Source organism: Thermobia domestica, chromosome 9 (assembly GCF_964235325.1).
Source record: "Thermobia domestica chromosome 9, izTheDome1.hap1.1, whole genome shotgun sequence".
In the NCBI taxonomy this organism is placed as follows: domain Eukaryota; kingdom Metazoa; phylum Arthropoda; class Insecta; order Zygentoma; family Lepismatidae; genus Thermobia; species Thermobia domestica.
In genome coordinates this window covers 165721906-165740416 of record NC_137462.1, presented here as the reverse complement: position 1 = coordinate 165740416, position 18511 = coordinate 165721906, and the positions used below count along the sequence as shown (strand labels likewise).

The 18511-nt window shown below is 36.8% G+C and overlaps 1 protein-coding gene across 4 annotated transcripts in view; it reads left to right on the top strand.

The window, feature by feature from the left end:
* LOC145695169 (protein PALS1-like) overlaps positions 1 to 18511 on the top strand; it is a 351545-nt gene that overhangs the window by 210476 nt on the left and 122558 nt on the right. The gene's annotated exons all lie outside the window — the stretch shown is intronic.

Below are 18511 nucleotides of genomic sequence, written 5' to 3'. Positions count from 1 at the left end.
AATAATTAAATCAGTATTTTTTATTACTATTTTTTAGCCTCACGTGCATTTTGCTTTCCTCCTCCTGTGTCTTTCACACAGAATTCCTCTGAACTCGAGGTTTCGCACGAAATTCGAACATTTCGTTTGGGCATTTTAGTAAACATTCTCCAGCCTTTCTTTTATCATTTCTAAATCAAATAAATAAATAAATAAATATATAATGATGATAAAACCGCCGAACAGATGTTCAACTACTTTAAATGAAAGCTCCAAATACCCACTTTTATGTTTCTAACCTGAAGGGATTCCAAAATATGAATGTCGCATTATATAATTGCAAGTCCCATTTCATCCCTTCCACATCGAATTTGTAATTCTTCTTCCCTTCTATACCAGATATCAAAAAAATGCTGAAAAACATATTTAATTATTTTAAATAAGAAGGCTTAATATCAAATATTATATCTGTAACTTTAAGGAATTTCAATATGGTCATATTATAATTGCAAGCCCCAGTTCACCCTCCTTCACGTCGAATTTCTAACCCCCTTTTATTCCCTTCTAGGTCAAATGTCGAAAAACTCTGAAACATTGTTTAATTACCTCAAATGAAAAGACCAAATACCGAATTTCTTGCCTCAGAGATTCTCAGATTTGGACATCTTATAATAATAATAATATCCATTTCTCCCTTTCCATGGCGAATTTCCAAAAATTCTTCGTTAGTGGTACCTTAGGTCGCAAATTATACAAAGTGTCCAAATTTCAAGTTTCTATCTATGTGATTGGACCTAGATCTTAATCAGTCTGGACCTAGATCTTAATCAGTCTTTTTCCCAGTCAGGAACAATTGTTTTGTGTATAGAGTTAATTTATTTAGCACTGTTTTGGTTTAACATGCAAATATCGATTAATTTCTCCTTTTAGCTGTTTCTGTTTGTTCCATTATATGCTAATAATAACCTTCAGAAATACGCAATAATACTCAGTAGTTAAGTTGAAAAAGTATTCCGTATCGTTTTCCTCTCTGTTCTCTTCAATTACTTTTTCTTGAACATCGTCTGTCAACTTGTTTATTTTATCTAAAAATACGTTTATAATATTTTATTAAGCACATGGAATTGAAACTTTATTTACGTAATACTCTATTTTGCATGCAAGTCATGCAATTATAAGATATCAAGAAATGCATGTAGTACTCATGAAATACATTAGTTCAATATTTCCAAAATAATCATCTATATCTACATCGAATTACAGCACTTATATAACATTGTGATGGGCACAAGCTGACGTGAGCAGGGCAATAAATAATGTCCATACCTGGAGTTCATTCAACTTAATGAACACTGCTTTAGTTAGATGTAAGGACTACAGCATGGTGCGTTCTTTTACTGTGGTTTTATTTAGACTATGGAGCTTAAAAATGTACATGCGTTACTTTCGCTTATTATTCCTAATAAGAATTAAAACTAATTTACTTAAATAGGAGTACATGAATGATTGTTCTATTGATAATCAGATATTTGGTACATGCCACCAGTTATTTGGAAGTCAATAAATAGTCGTATGGCTAAAGTTAAACCATGATTAGACTATCCTCTATAGCCTCGATGCTGAGAAGGAGATCTTATACTTAATCATCTTTGATAGCATTTTGGGATATCGTACTTCGTTGTCGATACCTTCTTTAGGATAAAGGCTGCTTTTCGGGGGACAAGTTTTGTTTCTAAAAACTGATACTTTTTTTTGTTTAACATATCCTAATTGTGGTTAGTTGCACCAAAAATGTTTGGTTTCATTTTTGTATTCACACACTCTTAGGTACTCTTCTACTAAGCGGAAATAGTCCAGCAGCGGATATTATTTAGTTTCCTCCCCACATCATTTGATTGTGACTGGCTCACTTGGCAGTGATCTTTGTAGGTTCCTTGTTTGTAACTAAGATTTAGTCATAAGTATAAATACAGTGTGAACGTATGGTATAAAAACCACAGTGCATAAAACACGAACCAACTTGTGCCAGGTGGCCATGAAAGAGTACGAATGGTATCTAACAGAGTCAGGATCCGAGTAGTAGCAACGGGAGTGCGTCCGTAGGGAGCAGGCGCGTCAGCGACGGTTGGTATACGCACAAACGAGGTCCTTTACAACTCACTAGAAGTTACAATACCGGCTTCGGAGCCGTCGATGGATTTGGGAAAGATCGTAAATACCATACCTGGCAACATTTCGTGTTCCCCCATTACGCACATTGCATTTCTATTCTATTTACTTCATAGATTACTCATACATTAATTAGAGCTCCTCCGTGGCTAAGCGGTTAGCGTACGCGCCTTTGGCGCGGGAGACCCGGGTTCGATTCCCGGCGGGAGCTCATGTGGTTCGGATTCCACGTTAATCAGTAGGTCCACGTCTCATATAGCCTCGCTGCTGAAAAGGGACGTTAAACTCAAACTCAACTCATACATTAATTACTCTTCTGTAACAACTAGTTTCTCCTGTAAACATTCTTTTCGAACATTTTCCCCTCCCCTCGAATACAGAATTAACCCCATCTTTATTACGTTATTAGTATTCATGTTACAGGATAACTATAGTTTTCTTTTTGTATATAGGTTCAATTTCAGATCTCGAGAGCGTAGAAGACTGACTCCTCCTCCTCCTCCTTTACTTTGTCTCCCCTTTTAACATGTATATATCCTCCTCAAACCAGAAGGCGAATTTTGGTAGCTGGAGCTACCGTTGCCTATGAAGTAATTGCTCAACACTGATGCTAAGAAATCTCCCCAGGTCCGAATGGCATCTCACTTAACCTTGAACGAATCGTAGGCAACTCGAAAAATTTCAACAAAATATTTGTAGGTGGCACCACATTATCGAGAATACAGAACACCAAGTCGAGGTAAGTTGTCAATTATAGATGTTTGTTAATTTCTTTTGAAAGACAAAGTATTACCAACACTTATTACATGGTTGCTAGAAATAAGTGACATCAGGTGAGATGCCATTTGGACCTGGGGAGGTTTCCTAGCGTCAGTGTTGAGCAATGAATTCATAGTCAACGGTATCTCCAGCTACCAAAATTCGCCTTCAGGTCTGAGGAGAATATATGGGGTTGATGTTTTTGTCTTTCTTATCCTCCACTTTCTTCTGTCTTAAGGTCCTCTACTTTCCCATCCCCTCTCCCTCAGATAGTCTTGTATCTTGTCCTTCCATATCATCTTGGATCATCTTCTTTTCCTTCTTGTTGGTACTTCAGCTTTTCAATTCCCTTTCCTACATAGTTGCAGTTTCTTCGTCCTACATGTCCAATCCATCTCAGCCTCTGTTCTTGAAACTTCCTACTTAGGAGTCCCTTAACATTCTCATCTTCACCATTTCCATTTCCGGGGCCTTATGGTAGCCCAGGTTTCACTACTGTACATCATTACTATTCTTATTGCCGTTTTGCCATTTTATATATGTACAGCGTTTTAATTTGCAACTTAACTTTGTTACGCAACACCCCACACGTCCTTCTCTAGTTCAGCAAACCAGACTGTACTCTGTGTTGAGTTTGTATATGTAATTCTCAATCTTGTTGGAGGTGCGATCGAAGATTATTAAAGGGCATCGTACAAAAAGCATTGTATTTCCCTGTCTGTCCGATTTGGGTGAATTTTGTGTATGATGTAGCTGAGGACCTCCCCGATCAATTGTTTATGTGGGACCAACTCCCTGTGACCAACTCTGTGATCTCCGAAGGTCACCGAAGGTTTCACAACGAAAGTTGGCAGAATTGGTTCAAATTTGGCATAGAAAAAAAATTTGTGTGTTATACTGGGCACGGCAAATGAGAATTGTCCACATAACTAACAGTCTGATCTCCAGAGGTCACCAAAGGACACGAGAACGGTCGCACTTAAGGTTCAACATGACGCGCAATATACGTGTGAGGTTCAATTAGAGGAGGCTGGTATTCTGAGTGCGCAAATGTTCTCCGGGCTCTCAGGTTCCGTCAAACATCAACTTTGGATTGCACTTAAAGAACCCAGCTACATGCACCCCGAAGATGACACCGGGGAATTATTCGAAGATTCAAAATAGGTTGGTGTTCAAAATAGGTTGAAAATAGGTTGAAGATTCAAAATAGGCAAAAGCGGAGCCAGAACTATATGTTGCTGTGCACACGTTGCTAGTGTGCTGTAGTACATGGGTTACGCTAGACATGTATCAAGTATTCGCTATCCCAGCAACATACTTGTGTCTACGTTCCTTGATGCAGAACGTGTCTTGCCCGTTATTTTTGGAGGCGAGGTTGAAAGTTCCAGTTTTGAAGGTATAGAGTTTGAACCTGACGACTAGTTGTACGGCATCATCAAGGCGTAAAATCATGTAGCAAAGCGGAGCAACCGGCTGCTTTAGTTAACATATGTGCCGAGGGAACACTCATCGTTCCTTGCTTTCCACACACGTACCAGAAGGAGAAAATCACCTGTTTACTCGGAGGCCGAGGGTATGGAAAGTACTGGAACAGCGTGGGGAGAGGAGTCCAAATTCTCTGCTCCAGGCAACGGTAGAACTGATCTGCTGGTTGACGTCCCCCACAACACGTTTCTATTTGTGACCTTACATCACTACTGCATTTTGTATGCCAAGTTTGCGACAGTTCCGACAAAACCCTTTGTGTGATCTTTGGTGACCTCTAGAGGTCACAGGATTGGTCATAGGGTGTTGGCCCGATATAAACAATTGACCGGAAGGTACTGAGCTACAGCATATCCAAATCGGACAGACGAGGAAATGCAGTGCTTTTTGTACGGTGTCCTTTCGAGGTAGATGGTAGCCTCCCCCCTTGTAAACGTAAGAAGCTTGCGTCTTTGTCGTTGGGTGCCATATATTCTGTCTTTGTTCTATTTATTCTCATGCCTCTCTCTCCCAACACCCTTCTTCATTCTTCCAGTTTCTCTTTTGTTTTATCTTTGGATGTTCTGCATATGACATCATCCGCGAACAACATAACTCATGGTGCTCTATTTTAACCTCTCTCACCAACACATCCATTACCAAATTGAACAAACGTGGGCTGGGATTTGATCTCTGATGAGACCAACTTTTAAGTAAACCTTTTTGTCATACCGACACTACTCTTCATTTAGGTCTCTTCTTTCTTGTACATGTTCCGTACCAGCCGTACATAGGATTTTTCAGACACTTCATCCTCTCACGCACCATTATAGTTATCTGGGAACTCTTTCAGATTTATGAAAATCAAATGCAACTCCGCTTGCATATCGTTTCATTAACTACCTTAACGCAGAGATCGTGTCTGTTGTTCCTCTCTCTCTTTCTCTTTCTTTCTTTCTTTCTTTCTTTCTTTTTTCTTTCTCTCTCTCTCTCTCTCTCTCTCTCTGGTATAAAACCAAACTGTTATTTTACAACAGCCTTCTCTTGTCATGTCAGTTTTTCCAATTAATCTTTCCACAGTCTTGCACATCATTATTATCTTTGTAAATTAGTACTAGTGTACTTTTCCCCCATTCATTCGGTATCATCTGCTCCCACAGATTTTTCATGAGATTTCATACGATAGCTCTTCCTTCTTTGCCCACGCTTGTCCAGACTTGTAAGGGAATTTGACCAGTACCCACTGCTTTCCAGTTTTTCACTTTCCTAATTGTGTTTTCCACTTGTATCATGTTTATATCGAAGGGGACCCTAATTCTATTAAATTATACGTATTTTTATGTAATTATATTGATTTATGGAATAGAACTAAGAGCCTTTCAAACGCAGTTAAGAATTATTCATAATTGATAGCCAGATTTCGAAGTAAATGATTGTCCTCAACTATCCAATTACATCTAAAGGTTAGGCTTAAAACTAGAGCAATAAAAGCAGGGATAACTTTGAACTCAAATACAAGCAAATGCCAATTCTTCATACTAGATAAGAGTTTAGAGAGTTTTAAATTAGGCTCATGTCAAAGATTTTCGTAGATAGATAGAGATTTCCGAATTAGACTTACTACTGTTTATGAACTTACACCTAAAGATACGTATAAAACCTAGTTTACACAAAATTACAAACTGTAGAATCTTATCCGTAGATTTGAAAGGACAGTACTCAATGCCACAATATTTGAGATCAGAAAGGCAGAATGCTGAAGAAAATGTATCTAGGAAATATATAAATATATATTTGAAAATAGCTCCACTGTATTCGGCATCCTCACATTAGTATAAAAAGCGCAATTAAAAATTTATCTAAATGTGGACACTTGACTAGTGGTATGATCAACAGCTTTTTCTGGGAACTAATTTTGTTATAGTTGAACTAGATAGGAGGGCCTACGACATCTTAATCAAAAGAGATAACAGTGATTAATCTGTTAAATCCTTAAATACTCGCGCGGAGTGTACACAAACCCCCAAATAGGTAAACTTTGTGTTGCTAGCCAGAAGTCCTGATAAAAGAATATATCAAAATGTCTCAAAACTGGTTTAAAAAAAAAAAAAAAAAAAAAAAAAAAAAAAAAAAAACTAATGCAGCAAATACTTTTAAAAACATGTCTAGTTATGCTACATGCCTTAATTATATAAAAAATATATATTTTTATTGTAATAAAAAAATATCAATTTGGGGGTGTATTGGATCCCTGTCCTATATTGTAAGAAAAGTGGCGATAAAACTGTAACACTGTTTGGGAATACAGCTATTTGCAACCTGCTAGTCTGCTTTCTCTTTTACTTCGAAACAGCTATAAACAAATCTATCTGCATCCTTCCGCTATTAAAAAATCTAATTGGCTAGTGGTGCTCTACTCTCACAATTTCAGAGGGCGCGGTGGAAACTATACACGTGCTTTTCGATGAGGCTGAGTGTTGGCAGAAGAAAGCTGGTAGTGCTTTGCAAAATCGTGATTTTCTTCTTTAAAATTTCCTGAGCAACCAAGGATTACACATTTAGCACAAGCGCTTTTCATTAGAACGTAAAGACCTGTGCTTTGGTTATACCACAACACTCGTAGAAAAAAAAGTCAGTCATCTTCCCAAGAATTTGTCTAACATTGAGTATTTGCGTTAATAATCAGAAGTCACCAATATGACTTCAGACGTAATAGGTCAACACTGTACTTAATATTTTACATCGGATAGATACTGGAGATGGAGGCATGCGTATCTGGTAAAATTAGCAATAATGTATAAGAAATTGGGATCATTCTTTCAGCATTAATAGGCCTAATACTTCAAAACTTCTTACCTGCGTTGTCCGTTTACTTTCTCTTGAATAGGAGTTTACTTTTTACTTTTTCTGAAATTGGCGGTGACGAAAATTAGAAAGCAATAGAGAATCATGTATAAAGATAACATATACCTGCTAGATTATGATATAAACATCAATACACGAAGAAAAAAGAAAGAAAAAAAAAAAACTATACGGATAATGTAGACCTAATAGCATGATAAAAATCATATTCAAAAAATTACTATTTTCCTACCTCGTATGAAGAAATCTGTCTGAATGTCAGTGCAGATAAGGCAAAGTGCATAATGACAACTCGAAAACTGTACTTCTAAATCAACGGAAACATTGTAATTTATGACGATAATATAAAGGGAAATCAATGAATATATACGTATCTATAATTTGTAGTTGTAACAAACCAACGAAATCAAAAAGGAAATAAATATATTGAGGGGAGAGGGACGCATCCTAATGCTCCGTACTTTTTTGCCTTTGCGGCTAATAAAGAAGTTAAAAGTAATTCATAAAAGGATAATTGTGCCTGTGGTGCTGGTTGTATGTCAAAATTGGTCGCTGACGTACAGACGTCAAAGACTAAAGCAGAATTCCTACTGACCTTGAAAGTCAGGGAAATGCGTCAAGATATACCGAAAATCATATAAATTCAGTAACGTAGAAAACGAAAATGGTGCGTAGAAAACGAAAATATCATTTTTGCACATCACATCATAGTTCTGAGATATTGCATGATATATATTTCGCTCATACATGCAATTTATTGAAATGAAGAACTTAAAGTAAGCCCAGTTAACCATAAAGAATCGAAGAGTGGAAGTTTAAAATATTTGCCATAAGGACATTTTCCCTCTCTAAGCCTTCCTATCTTTTTTTTTCCTTAAATAGATAACAATTATGTAGTGTTGCCAACAACGTTAACAATAATGTCAATAAACGTACTGCAAAAAGTCGCTAGAAACCTTAGAAAATAATTGTAATTGAAATAATGCTAGTTTATTCACTGTACATTTCGAAAGTCGCTAAATCCCTAGTTTAACAATGGTAATCGAAACAAATCTTCTCTAAAATATATTATAAAATCACTAGATTTAGTGACAAAATCCATAAATTGGCAGCACTAGTTGTAATCCCTTAGGTCAGCGTTTCCCAACCGGTGTGCCGTGAATAGGTCGCTGGTGTGCCGCGAGGAATCGAAACAAAATTATTAATTTTATAGCAATGAAATTGCAAAACGTAGGGAAAAATGTATATTTGTATTTCACATTACTATGAATATACAATTTTAAGTTTCATATCGGGTTACTGTTCTGTACATTTCTAATGTTGAAAAAGTATTTGTTATCATTGTTATGACCATTATTGCTTCTTTATTGTTGCAGACTATTTCGTAATTTGAAAATTTAAAACATCGTTAAATCCTTTCGACGAATTACCTACATTTGTGTTTTAAAAGTAAGAGATTTGTTTGTTCGTTCGTTATTTAGTGATCTTCCTTCTTAGTAAAAGGGTGGATACAGTTTTAAAAAAGAGAGCGTATTTTTAAAAACCTGAGTCCAATATTTCATTGCAATTGTTTTCTATTTTTAAATTAGAATGAAAAATAAGCATAATGATTTACCACGGGGGAAAAAACAGTGATAGAGCTTTCTTCTCTGAAAAGATCAATTATCACAGAAAAAATACCACTGTTTTTTATATTTACAAATAGTAATTAATATCTATAAGTGTGCCGCGAGAATCTAAGTAACACCCGTAGTGTGCCGCAAGTTGAAAAAGGTTGGGAAACGCTGCCTTAGGTTATAAAAATTGCATTTATTTCGTCACTCGCGCCACATATCACTATATATTCTCGTTCCTACAGTCCATCGATAATTCAAACTGAGAAAACGTATGCCCCATTGTCTTATCGTGTTCTTCTTCTCTTGCAAAGAAAAGTAGATCCCTGTGTGCGGTGTCAGAATTCAGAGTTGTTGACAAAATCTCTTTAATGCGTGACAATGTATTGTTGACAAGATCTCTTTGTGCCTGTATATTTAAGTGCGTTTGAAGCACATTGCTTTAGAAGTGTTGTGTTGTGTATCAAGTGAGTTGTTGGTACAAAATGAAAGAGTTGGTTCACGCCGAACATGTACTAATCATCCGGATAATTTTTGTTGTGTGTATGGTAGATTTACACCCAAACCACAAAGGAAGAAGATATCTAACATTACAAAACTTGCTTATTCTTTGTACTTTGGCTGTCGAGTTGGTGACCAGGACAAACCACGGGCTCCTCATCAGTGCTGCATAACTTGTACAACAAATCTTAGGTTGTGGTTCCATGGGAAACTAAAGGCCTTGCTATTTGCTGTACCGATGGTGTGGAGAATACCAACAAACCACTTTAATGACTGTTACTTCTGCATGACTAACTAGGGATGATTCCATTCCGGGACCAAGTACCTGGGGAAAACCTATATATCGTCTGAAAGCTCTTGCCATGAGAAATACGAAACAGTTTTCAAATCACGGGCAAACCCGCAACCTGACCATATAAGGAGTCAGTTTTTTAATGTTTGTAATTCTATGTATGGCATATTCGACAAGAGTAAAAATGAATGTTACGATGCGTAAGCACCTGAGCCCATCATGTTCCTTCTTGGCTCATTGCCAGAACGTGATTGGGAAAGAGTTTGCTAATATCACTTTGCACCCAGACGTACCCATTTGGTCAGTGTTGCCAACGAATTGTAAATACAATGTGGCAGATGGTTTCTGTACCACCGGATGTATATCCATAAAACGTGGCATAAACATCGCTCGTCACTAGAGAAAATACATTGTGGACGTATTTCTCTCCCAAGGATCCCAGTTTGTCAGTGTTGCCAACCAAGTGTAAAAATGAAAAGTTGTAAAACAAGTTCCGTCCGATGACATGTTTGTACACCAAGCTTGGCAGAAACATCACATGACACTATAGCAAAAGGACGTTGAGTGTGACCGTGACCAAACCATTCTAGGTTGTCAGTGTTGCCAACAAGTGTTAACATCGTAATATTGAAAATGGCGTGCGTGTCATTGAACGAATATATAACAAATGTGAAGAGCATCATTGGACAATGAAAAATATAGTGTGGGTGTCCACGTCTTCCAAGCACCCCGGTGTGGAACTGCTGCCAACTAATGTGAACATTCAAGATTTTCGCATGGCACTGGCAGATATAACTGACAACATGGGTGATTGTGAGGTCACTAACATACTACAAACCTAGTATGGGTCACAGTCTAAATATGTCCGCCAATGCTGTAGAGTTTATGCGAAAATCTTGAATGTACACATTGGTTGACAACACTGCCACACGGGTGCTTGGGAAACAGGGGCACTAACACTGTTTACCATTGTCCAATGATGCTTCTGTCACATTTGTTATATATTCGTTCAATGGCACGCACGCCATTTTCAACACTGTGATGTTTACGCTTTTTGGCAATACTGACAATCTAAAATATTTGAGGGATGGTCACACTCAACGTCTTTTTGCTATAGTGTTATGTGATGTTTCTGCCAAGCTTGGTGTACAAACGTTTCATCGGACGGAACCTGTTTTACAACTTCTCATTTTTACTCTTGGTTGGCAACACTGATAAACTGAGGTCTATGGGAGAGGAATACGCCCACAATATGTTTTCGCTAGTGGGAATGATGTTTATGCAACGTTTCATGGATATACATCCGGTGGTACAGAAACCATCTGCCATATTGTGTTTACAATTCGTTGGCAACACTGACCAAATGGGTACGTCTGGGTGCAAAGTGATATTAGCAAACTCTTTCCCCAATCACGTTCTGGCAATGAGCCAAGAAGGAACATGATGGGCTCAGGTGCTTACGCATGACGAATCGTAACATTCATTTTTAATCTTGTCGAATATGCCATACATAGAATCACAAACACCAACAAACTGACTCATAGGATGAGGTTGCGGGATTGCCCGTGATTTGAAAACGGTTTCGTATTTCTCATGGCAAGAGCTTTCAGACGATATATAGGTTTTCCCCAGGTACTTGGTCCCGGAATGGAATCATCTCTAGTAAGATCTCCGGTATGTCTAGAAAAAGTAAACACGTAATCCAGTATTCTGATATTTCTTCGGCCCTACGACCTGTGCTTCACAGTGACGATTTACCAGTACCTGTACCCCCTGACACATGGACAGTGGAAGAACATGACTGGAATGACCTGACGTTTCACCGGAGCCAGTGGCTTTTACCTCAAAAGATCCGGACTTGACAGTGATATACATTTAATAGAGCAGGAAGACTTAAATGATTTAGCACGGGACTTAAATTTGTCGAAAGAAGAATCCGAACTTCTAGGTTCTAGACTACAGTAATGGAAATTATTTGCTCCTGGTACAAAAATTCTGAGTTTCGACACAGACATAAATCTATTGCACATTATTTTGCTATGGAGGACAATGTGTATTTCTGTACAGACGTTACTGGTTTGATGAGCAAAATAGGCGTGACCATTTAACAATCAGATTACCCTAGATTACCCTTAATATTTTCTGTAAATAGGTTAAACAGGAGCTGAGAAATATCCTGAAAACTGTGTCTGATGATTGGGGTTGTACTGTATATAATGCGAATAATAAATCTGTTCATATTTTTTGAATCTAACCTGACAGGGCATTCTTATGATGATTTTTGAAATCAGCGTGATCATTTCCTTAAGAATCACCTATGTTAATCGCAGAGGTATAAAAAAAAGTTTTTATTTGTGGGGCAATGTATTCGATGTTTAAAATTCGCGAATAATAATTCAGTGGAACAAAATATGTTTATTATGTTTTTACTACAGTTAACTTTTACTACAAAACTATTTGTTGGAGCTGGAATTATATATTACGTCAATGATTTGCCAAGTTTTCCGCAACTCCGAACAGAAAATCCGTGAAAATTGGTAAACCCCTTCCTTTGTGGCCTTACGTGGGGTTGCAGTATTTGCACAGTGGACATCAGAATTGTTTCTACACTGCTGATGAACGTCGTGTTCTTTCTATTGGACTATACAAAGGATAGGAATATCGCGAACACTTTCTCTTCGGTTAATATTTTCCAAGAGCCACTGCAGGGTGTATATATAGCATATTACTTGTCACGAAATTTGGCTCTCGTGACGCCGTTGAAATGTCTCGTGAAGATGCAGCAGTGCCGTTGAAATGTCTATTTTGAATCGGCATTTATGACACGGCAGCTGATTATTCAATGACCAGTATCACACTTATTCCTTCTTGTATTGTCAGGCCTGTTGGTTACCAGCATTAGCTATGATATCAAGGTTTAGATTGTAATAATTTTTGAATCGTTACAGCTAACAACAACAACAACAAAACATTTTATGGGCAAATAGTCGTATTGTTACTTTACATTGATTTCTTTTCCATACATACAATATAACATCGATCCAGTATGACCGATTTCAAGTTGGCAACCATAGGAAGTATCTTAAAACATAGATCCCCTAGAACAATTTATACAAGTGGAGGCGATTCTGGCGGAAAAGGGTATCTTGGAACTTCCAAATCACCCCATGTACGGTAGGGTGTGTTTTAGTGTGAATAATTTTGAAGAAACAAAAGAAAATTGTATTCTCTAACAAGTAAAATGAAATGAAGTTTATATCAGTAATTTCACACGGGAAGAATTCTCACTATTATTCCATAGTTCTTCCTCAGAATGCATTGATCTTTCTCTGTGACAGTCGTTAATTCGTAGGATGCCAGTTTTCTAAAAATAACTAAAAGATGACAAACAAATGTATCTGCTGTCGTAAGAAATTTATGGAGTTACGAACAATATGACCTTTTTGAAACTTGCTAGTTTCTTAGGTAATAATAGCAATTTTAAAGGCAGGCGCGTATCAGACTTTTCATTCACCCTAAATGTTTCCAGTAAGAAAAGAAATGGAGAATTTATACTCTCAATATTATTTTACTAGTGTTCTTAGTTGATAGGTTTTAACGCTCTTAAAATTATTGGAATAATTAGTGATCCGAATAATAGAAGGGCTCAGTAGAAAACCATTGGCATTTAAAAAAAATAATAATTAAACAGCTAAGATATAGTCATTTGGTAGTAAGCTGAGAGCTCACTATTATTTTCACTTAAAGCACTAAAGCTTGATTATGTTTAGATATTCCTGCAAAATACTTTGAGTAGAAAACAATTTGGGCTTCGATCCTTTCTAAAATAGGTTTGGTGGAATGTTACTGGTTCTCCACTTAGGCATTCAGTTGTTCCAATAATTAATTATTTGAATTTTAAAAGTAGGCACTACTAATAGGTTCTTTCATCTAGTGGAAATGTGAATATACTTGAAATAAATTAATTTTTGATAGCTTTATTTTCTTGTTCCCAAATTTAAAGAAATGCTTAGAATAAACGAGTGTGTCAGCGTAATTTTTGGTCATTGTGAGGAAATCTGATTTAGACAACTTAATATTTATAATATGACTCATTACGAATCTTGAAGTTGAAGCGTGTACCCGAATATATATATTTACCACATTTTACTGTTAAAAGAAAGTCTGAAAAAGAGAACATGTCCACATAAAACAAAAGGACATCTGATAACCCTATGCAGGTGGTTAGCCAAAGTAAAGGGCACCCTCCATATGTGAAGGGCGGAGGTGAGGCTACACAGTTGCTAGGCGAATACCCTAAGATTTTTATAGTAAGACTAGGTGAAAAAAATGACCCTAATTGTCAAAATATGAATGTTGGCTAAGATTGCCGCTCGCACTGATGCATCCATTCAGAAAAAGTTAGTGGGAATAAAATAATTTAAAACAATCACATGAATATGCGCAGATAAAATATGTAGTAGGATGTTTTTTTTAGTTTTTCCTATGATTATGCTCCATGGTTAAGGGAAACAACAATGAGATAGATGATAGTGTGGAATGAAGAAGATAGGATGAAATGGGAGAACCCCAAAAATCCAAAGACCCGATGCACCAGAAATGAGCGCGCTACTAGTAAGCCACTACACATCCGGAATGGCACTATATCTAAGTCACAGTTCGAAATAAGTCTGTGCGTAGCACTCATTCATACAGTATTAGTGCATTAAGTGCTTGGAGTCGTGACTTCCTTACTACCTAGTGTCTCAACTCGATTGAAGCTTGTTGGCAGCCATTTTAAGCCTATTTTGGGCCTTTTCATTGGTGTTTTTTTAACTCCTTAATGACTACGCCACAAGAGGGACTATATCTAGCCAGATGGCGCACTCATTTAAAATTGCCAGTATTCAGTGGCGTATGTAAGGGGGTTTCCGGGCTTAAGATCCCCTGAAATTGTATTTATTATTTTGAAATAAATGAAATATCTTGCATAATTTTCATATTTCAAGGAATAAAGTTTGCAAAAACCCTCCGAAACAAAATAGTAAATACGCCACTGCCAGCATTAAAGGCTTCAAACATCATTAATTCTGGCTTCCTACCGTCTTCTTTTACTTTGTTTAAATCTTCAGGCTTTGTGTGTACCTCTGTGATGGTGGACAGCAGGAATACGTAGTTGTGTTCTGTGGCAACTGAATTTGGGTTTACGCGTACCAATTTGTGTGTGTGCTAGAAATCGATTACGCACGAACACTTTCATTCGGAAATTAGTATGAATATACAAAAATTAAATGAAATCTTTCAGTTTAACGTCCCACTATTATGCCCTTTAGGCTAAAGGAGACGGTTGATTAAGGCAAGTGAGTGATGGAAGAATTAGCGGAATGAGAATCTGGGAGGAAATGGAGGAAACCCGAGAAAATCCACGGACACTATTCCCCACCACAAAGTTACTTAGCCGGGATCGAACCAGGGAGTATGAATATACAGCCTGTTACATAAGTTTATTATTATTTACATTTACAGTACATATATAAACAGTGTTCCAGCAGAGTAAAAGCTATTATTTATTTGGTAACGGACGACATTTCCAGCGCTATAACAACTTATTTCTCCCGATTTTCTCAGAAACTACACATGAGAATTTATTCTCAAGCATTGTCACTGTATTCAGCTTGATTTGATCTATCGATTTATATATGACTCAACTTTAGAGAACATTATAGATTTAAAAAAAAATGAAGTTTACAAGTTAATCATAGGTTTCTTTTTTTTTGGGCTGTATTTATTTAACCATAGCATATACTGCCCGGTGTCATTTAAGAAATCTTGAAATTACACTTTATTATCAGTTTCATCCTAACAGGTGGCGTGACCATCGCGTAGCATCAATTTTGTGTTCACAAATCGCGCACCCACACCATTTTGTTCCACTTCACGAGATCAATTGATTGGTATTTCTCATCTTTCGATTTTTTTATATTGCTAATAATAATAACGTAGAATTCCAAGTATTTGTTGAAGCTTAGAATCAAAACAGCATTATTACTTTCAAGTGACGAAAGTAGAAAAAAAAATGTATGGTGGTCGTGAAAAAAATAATAATCGAGATTTCAACAGATTTACACATTTCATGGTCTATACACGCCGAAAAAGTGATTTTCCGACATCTGTCAGTCCTGGTATTACTTTCGCCTACAGGCCATATCGTTCAACGTATCGAGACCAGAGCTTAATGGTCTCTAAGGTGGGGTGTGGGGTCCGAATTTTCTTTCATTTAAAATTAATAGTTTATCTCAAAAATGGCTCTAATGATTTTCTTTGTATTTTATAGATCAAATTTTCAATAACAACTCTGTACTGTGGTATAATCCATATCTCTGGGAAAATCGGGAAGGGGTAGTTTACTCTTGGATTTTTTTTTTTTTTTTGACGATTTTCTCAATCAGCTCAGGCAATTTTGTTCGTAAGTCATAAATAAACATTTCATTACACTTCAAAATTAATATTTCATTAATGGTAGGATAATGAAGCATAACTGATTTGCCCTGAAAAATGTATGAGAGGTATTTTATTCTTGGCGATGATTTTGTTTTTCGTATCATTTTCTCAAAAATGACTCATAGGTGATTTTGTTCATATTTCACAAATAAATACTTCATTAATAACTCGACAACACATTTGTAATTTAAAAAATTACGAGTAGTAGTTTATTCTTAGGGATGAGTTTTTTCGGACAGTTATTTCAATAGCGAGTCATGCCATTTTGTTCATATTTCATGAATAACTACAATATTGTGTAAATAATTCCTTACTAAAAGAATCGCAAGGGGTACTTTACTGTTGGGAATGAGTTTCTCTTCAGATCACTTGCTCTAAAGCAACACTGGCGATTTTTGGTCATATTTCATAAATAAATATATCATTGAGAATATTCACAAAGGGGAGACTACTTTTTTTTTTTTTGTCCACTTTTGTAAAATTCTACTCACGTGATTTTGTTATTTTGTAAACAAACATTTAATTAATAATCCTAAATATCGCGTATGTTTATGAAGAAATCTACAAGGGGTAGTTTACTTTTGGGCATGAGTGTTCTTTTGGCGAAGTTTTCCGAAAAACTTCTTAGAATTTTGCTCGTATTTCACAAGAAAATATTTCATTAATAACCGCAGCACAATATGATTTAGTTTAAAGAATTGGAATGAAAAAGTTATGTGCGGTGGCCCGTACCTTTTATTAATTATGACTAACTGACAAAGACAACATATCTTTCGTTTAATGACGCAGAAAGTAAAGAACCTGATAAAATTTCAGCCATGATAGTTGTGTTACCGTGCAGTGAGTGAATCTAAGTTCTTTGAGATTGCGATTTTGGCTGATGCTGCTACTCGCAGGCATTAACTAAGAGACGTAACGTGATGTTATGAATGTTGAGGACCTTGGAACATCCTTTCGCCTGTACTTCTGTGAAATATTATCTTGTTTGTCCTTGAAATAAAAGACTGTTATAGCGTCTCTTCGTGCCTTTCGATTAACTTCTATGCGGTGATTTTTCCTGTTACTACAAAGAAATTTTCCGGAAGTGAGAGCTGTAATATTGTAGTGTAATTCAAAGAGTATGTCTTTTTATTATCATGTGATTGATTTATTGAGTAATACCGCATTTCAAACGGAAAGAGAAGAGAAGCGATTTTCCAGTGCTGAAATGTATTTTTTAATTGCACTTTGCTTACTTGTATTACCGAAGTTGAAGGCATATATGAGCCAAGTGAAGTCGTTACTTAAACAATTTGATATTAGTATAACACCTTCAGTCATTAATTTCTCTCGCACCAATCCGTTGTTTTTAATGACAATGGGTGATATCAATAAAAATAAGTAACTACTCCTGAGAAGTCCTGCTCGAGAATCGGAGTAACTACGCCTGGAGTAGGGATGGTACCGAGACCGAGACTAGTCTCGGTCTCGTCTCGGTCTCGTCTCGAATTATCGAGACGAGACCGAGACCGAGACGGGCTTTTATATATCGAGACGAGACCGAGACCGAGACGGATTTTATATAACCGAGACGAGACCGAGACCGAGACAGGCCTCTATAAATCGAGACGAGACCGAGACGAGACTTAGGTCAGTCTCGAAAGTCTCGGTCTCGTCTCGAATATTGATAAAAATTAAAATTGTCTTCACTCAAAATTTCTTTCGTCGCAGTGTTAGATAATATGGGAACGGTTGACTGATGTACAGTCCTGTATTTAGGGGGTGCCTATCAGGCTCAAGCCCCTCCCGAAATAAATTTGTGACTATTTTTCGCACTGCACGTACAGCACAAATGTTTCTTACCCGTTTCTCAAACCTCTCCCGAAACAAAATCCACTGCTGATGTAGCCTTCTCTGTCCGTCTGTGTGTCTGTCTCTCTCTCTCTCTATCTATCTATATCTATCTATCTATCTATCTATCTATCTATATGTAAGCATTATCTATCTATCTATCAAAAGTAAGCATTTGTGCATCCAGGTTGGTCTATACTTTTTGTCTTATCTTGGTGTCAGGAATCACCTGAGGTGATTCCTGACACCAAGATAAGACAAAAAGTATAGACCAACCTGGGTGCACAAATGCTTACTTTTGGAATTATAGGCTGCCGGAAACATGAAAAAATGAACTTTAATGGTCCCTAGCTCCAATACTATAGGATCTACGGTAGTCGGATCAAGACTTTACTTAGGAACTATTATGTGACCTATCCAAAAATACATGTTTCAGAATCCTGCGGTACTCACGCAACAATTTTCAAAAAAAAAAGAGTTTGGCTAAGGGCATATAATTTTAAGTACTCACCAACTACCTCTGTAAAAGCAGAAGTACCGCAAGATACTGATACATGGATAT